A 6,000-nucleotide genomic window follows, 5' to 3' on the forward strand; every position below is an offset into this window, starting at 1 on the left:
ATCTAGAATCTTGGAATAAGTTGCAGCTTTCTCTACTGGGCAGGATTGCCACAATCAAAATGAACATCTTACCAAAACTCCTTTACTTATTCCAGACAATCCCAATAAAATTACCAAAAATTTTTTTTTGATGATATAAATAAGGTAACTCTTAAATTTATTTGGCAAGGGAAAAAGCTAGAATCAGTATTAAGGCCTTACAAGATGCAAAAAGTAGAGGTGGGCTAGCGCTTCCAAACTGGGAATTATATTATTGGGCAGCCAACTTATTATGGTTAAAAGACTGGGTCAATTTACGGAACAAAAGAACTCTAGTCTTGGAAGGGCATGACCTTCAGAGAGGATGGCACGCATTTCTATGGGATGTGGGGAAAACTAAACAGGCGTACTTTCATAGACATCTTATTAGAGATTCACTATTAACTAATTGGAAAAAAAATATGTAAAAAACATTATTTAAAAATCCGATTTGGCTTTCAACAATGGAGGCAATGGTTCATCCCAACAATTTGGATATAACAAAAAGCGACTAAATATAAAGATTTATTAGACCCTTTAGGAAAATTAAGAACTCGACAGGACTTACAGGAACAGGGATTTAAAATTGATCAGTGGTTATATATACAAATCCATAGTAGATACAAACAAGATATCAAAGAGTTTGGAATCTATAGCAAATTACAACACTTAGATAAAATCTTATTAGGATCAAATAAAAGAATATCTCTAAATTTTATAAATATTTATTGGAGGTAGAATTAGAGCAAGAGATAGTGAAAGGGAACATGATAATGTGGAGTAGGAATATTGGAAGAAGCATTACATTAACAGAATGGGAAAAGATCTGGAATAGAATCATTAAGATTACGAAATCTGCGGCGTACAAAGAAAATATGTATAAAATGTTATATAGATGGCACTTATCCCCTTGAGGTTAGCGAAAATGAACCCAAACTCTAGTCCAAAATGTTGGAAATGTAAAAACATAGAGGGAACCTACTTTCATATGTGGTGGACCTGTAAAGAAGCCCAGAAATACTGGCAAAAAATTAGAAAATGGCTGGAGGAGATAACCAAAGAACAAATCGAATACAAACCAGAGTTCTTCCTACTAGGGATCTCTGATAAACATTTTCCTAAAAAGACGAAATATATAATAATTCATATTCTAACTGCGGCCAGATTAGCATTTGCCCAGTGCTGGAAATCATCCTGTTTACCTACAGATCAATTGGTCATTCAGAAAATATGCGACTGCGCAGAAATGGACAATTTAACCATAGCTCTTAAAAATAAAGAGTCTTCAGCATTTGATAATAATTGGAATGCGTGGTATAATTGGTTATATCAGAGATAAACTGTTCAAGGAATAATGGGTAATTTAAGCATAAATAGTGATAAGATGTGTATATTTAAAGTAAGGTAGGAGAATTGGATCTTGCAGACTGTCAAAAGAATATCTGTTTGGTTTTAACGTATTTTTTTTTTCTTCCATCTCTTTGTTTTTTCTCTCTTTTATACTTCTTTTTCTCCTTTTTCGGTCGCAAGACCGAGCGTTTCCTCCTCTCTCTTTCTCTTCTTTCTTTCTTCTTTTTTTCTCTCTGTTGCATATGTAATGTTGTTATGTTATTTTTTAATTGTAAATTCAATAAAATTTATATATAACATATCACAACTTCAGCTGCCAGAATAGCCTTTGCACAGGTATGGAAAACTCCCAATGTTCCTAAAGAAGAACTGATATTACAAAAAGTAACAGAAAGTGCCGAAATGAATATGTTAACATTGAAATTGAAAGAAAAAGATGATTCTGAATACTTCCTAATCTGGAATAAATGGTATGATTGGTTAGCAAACAGAACTAAAAAATATGACAAGAAATCTAACTGTAAGAAGCCTTAAGAAAGTAAAATGTAAATTTGTAAATTATATAATATAGGAATAACTATTATAGCTAAGTTATTAATTAATATTAGATAAATATAAATACAATGTGTTAAGATATTTAAGATAAGAATTTGTATAAATGTCAAGAATGTTGTTAAAAAACCCAGGTCCAGATGGTATCCCAGGGGAACTTTATAAAATAATAGAACAAATAGGACTCTTAATGGTGGACTTATACAATGAGGTACTGTTTGCAGCCAAAATGTCGTATTCATGGAGAGAGGCACTGATTTCGCTGATCCTGAAGGAGGATTCGGATGCCCAATTGATACAAAACTATAGGCCAATTTCCTTGTTAAATGCCGATTATAAAATATTTGACACTATTATAGCAAATAGACTAAAAAGAATTTTGAGTAAATATATCCACAAAGATCAAAATGGATTTTTCCCTAACAAGCAAATTAGGAATAATTTAAGAATTGTGCTAGATGTTCTGGAATATTACAAAGCCCGCCCAGAGAAACAAATAGCCCTTGTATTCCTGGATGTCCAGAAGGCATTTGATAATTTAAATTGGCAATTTCTGATCCAACAAATTTATAATATGAATTTAGGCACCAAATTTCAAAATATAACTCCAATCTATTCCACACAAAAGGTGAATATTATGGTAAATGGGGAATACACCCAGACATTAAAAATAGAGAAAGAAGTCAGACAGGGGTGCCCCCATCACCTCTGCTCTTCATAGTATCTCTGGAAATATTACTAAGACAAATTAGACAAAACCCAGAAATAAAAAGATCAAAAATCAAGAAATAAGAATATAAACTACAATCATTTGCAGATCACATGGGTTTTTTCATCAAAGACCCAATAGAGAGAGGACAAGAACTAATTGATGAGTTAGAACAATTTGAAACAGTGGCAGGACTTAAAATCAATAGAAAGAAAACAAAATTAATAACTAACAATTTAACAGAAAAGCAGATATTAGAGTTAGAAAAAGTGATGGGACTACAAGTGACAAAGAAAATCAAATATCTGGGTATATGGCTGATGGCACACTGTAAGACATTAATGGAGAACAACTGTAATAAACTACTACAACAGGTAAAAAAATATCTAGAATTATGGGTTAAGCTGCAACTCTCTTGAGAAGGATCGCCGCTATTAAAATGACTATCTTGCCAAAATTTATATATCTATTTCAGACAATACCGATTAGAATACAGAAAAAATATTTTGTAGAACTTAATAGGACTATTGCAAAATTTATCTGGCAGGGCAAAAAACCTAGAATAAATAAAAGCATTACAAGATATGAAAAGCAGAGGTGGTATGGGACTCCCAAATTGGGAACTATACCACAGTGCAGCCTCTTGGGTATGGTTGAAAGAATGGGTTAACCTAACCAATAAAAGAATATTAGTATTAGAAGGCCACAACCTACAGAGGGGCTGGCATGCCTTCCTGTGGGATACGGAAACTACTAAACAGAAATATTTTCATAGATATTTAATCAGAGATTCTTTATTGTGTAATTGGATCAAAATTAGGAAAAAACACTATATAAGGATTCCGATTTGGATATTAACAATGGAAGCAATGATTCACCCCAATAATTTGGACATGAATAAGATGATAAAATATAAAGATTTGCTAGATATACAAGTAAATTTGAAAACAAGGCAGGACCTCTAGGAACAAGGGCTATATATTGATCGGTGCAGAATAGGTATAGACAAGAAAGAAAATGGAATTCATGTGAAACTACAACTATTAGATAATAGTTGTAGTTTAAAGATAATAGTCTTTACTAGACTCAGACAAAATATATATAACTAAATTATATAATTACTTATTGGATATAGAATTAGAGGAAGAAATAGTCAAGGGTAATATGATAGCCTGGAGTCAAAACATAGGTCGTAATATTAGTCTAACAGAATGGGAGAGTCTCTGGAACAGGAATAATAAAATCACAAAATCGGAAACATACAAGGAAAATAGCCACAAAATGTTCTATAGATGGCACCTGCTCCCTTTGAGACTGGCAAAGATGTACCCCAACATGAGCCCAAATTGTTGGAAGCGCAAAAAAAAAGGACAGTACATATTATCACATGTGGTGGTCCTGCACAGAATCTCAAAAATATTGGCTGAGAATTAAAAAAAATGGTTGGAAGAAATTACAAATGAGCAAATTGAACTAAAACCAGAATTGTTCTTATTAGGGATATTTAGGGAAAAATATGCAAAAAACTGTTAAATATATAATATTACATATACTGACCACAGCCAAACTGGCCTTTGCTCAATGTTGGAAATAGTCCTACACTCCACCAAAGGAATTGACAATTCAAAAGATAATGAATTGTGCAGAAATTGATAAATTAACCCTACCCCTAAAAGATAAAGAATCTTCAGAGTATTATATGATTTGGGATTATTGGTATGAATGGATTGAGCGAAGACAGACTATATAATAAACAGTAAAGGAAGATAAGCAGTAGTTGTAGTGAATATATATTTGCATAAGATACCAATTGTAAATATTACACAAAATAATGTTACAAATAGGAAACCACAATCTGACGTTGACACAGTTTAATTTTTCTTTTATGTTGTTTTTTTGTTTTAATTGTAAAAATCAATAAAGTTTAGTTTTAAAAAATTGGTTTGGTCTAGAATGATCATGGTCTGTACAATCTCCATATTGGGCTTCTGACAAGGGATGGGCTGCACCTCACAAAGACTGGGAAGAATGTTTTCGGAAAATGCTCAACTTATCAGGAGGGCTTTAAACTAAAATTGGGTGTGTGTCAAGTCAAATAATGAAGTAAGGGATGGGAAGGAAGACAAACACAAACACCAAAAAGGAGACATAGGGAACATATCCAGAATCAGACACAGAGATCTCAAGTACTTATATACAAATCCACAAAGTCTGCAGAAAAAACAGGTGAACTTGAACTATTAATACATGAAGGTAAATATTGGAATAACAGAAATCTGGTGGGATGAAACCCATTACTGGAACATACTGATAGAAGAATACAAACTCTTCAAAAAACAAAAACAAAATCCAGACCCCATGAAAGAGGAGTTGGAGTTGCACTGTATGTAAAGGACCACTATATTGCTACAGAAATGCATGAAACCAAAGACGTAAATCTCTTACAATGCACATGGGTCAATATAAAAGAAAAAAAAATGTCATGGCCATAGGTGTATACTATACACCACCCAGTCAATCAGAAAAAATAAATGTCCGTTTTGCTAATCAACTAACAAATATATGTAGGAAAGACACTACAATAATTATAGGGGATTTCAATTACCCTGACATCAATTGGAAAACTAATTCTCCACCAAATGATAAATCAAATAAGTTCCTAACCAACCTAACTGACAACTTTGTTGTCCAAAAGATAGATGAGGAAACTAGAAGGACAGCCATACTGGATTTAAATCTTACCAATAGAGAAGAAATTATAGAGGGAGTTGAAACTGTAGGAACCTTGGGTGAGAGTGACCATGGCATACAAGAATTCAGCATAACACTAACACAAGCAATAGAATATAATGACACCAGAGCCTTAGATTTTAAAAGAGCTGGTTTTAATAAACTCAGAGAGAACTTGGGAAAGATTCCTTGGATGAAAATCCTAAAGGGGAAAACAACTCAAGAAGCTTGGGAAACTCTGAAAAGTACGTTCATAAAAGCCCAGATCAGCACAATACCACTGAGAAGGAAAAACAAGAAATCCAAGAAGTTAGCATAGCTGCACAAAGATTTCCCTGACAAATTGAAAGATAAAAAGAACAAGTACAAAAAAATGGAAAGAGGGACACACAACTAAGGCAAACTATCAGCAGATAGTCAGAATCTGCAAAGATGAGGTCAGGAAAGCAAAGGCTCAGAACAAAGACTTGCAACAAAAATCAAAGATAATTTTAAAAAAAATTCTTCCAACATATAAATAACAAGAAAAAATCAAACAATTGATCCACCAAAGAGAGAAGTAACAAGGAATAGTAACCCCTTTTTCGGCCTGGCAAAGAAGTAACAGGAAACAGAGAGAAAGCAGAACTTCCTTGCATTGG

The sequence above is a fragment of the Pseudonaja textilis genome, chromosome Z (assembly GCF_049901715.1).
Source record: "Pseudonaja textilis isolate UNSWEBS1 chromosome Z, rPseTex1.2, whole genome shotgun sequence".
Classification (NCBI taxonomy): domain Eukaryota; kingdom Metazoa; phylum Chordata; class Lepidosauria; order Squamata; family Elapidae; genus Pseudonaja; species Pseudonaja textilis.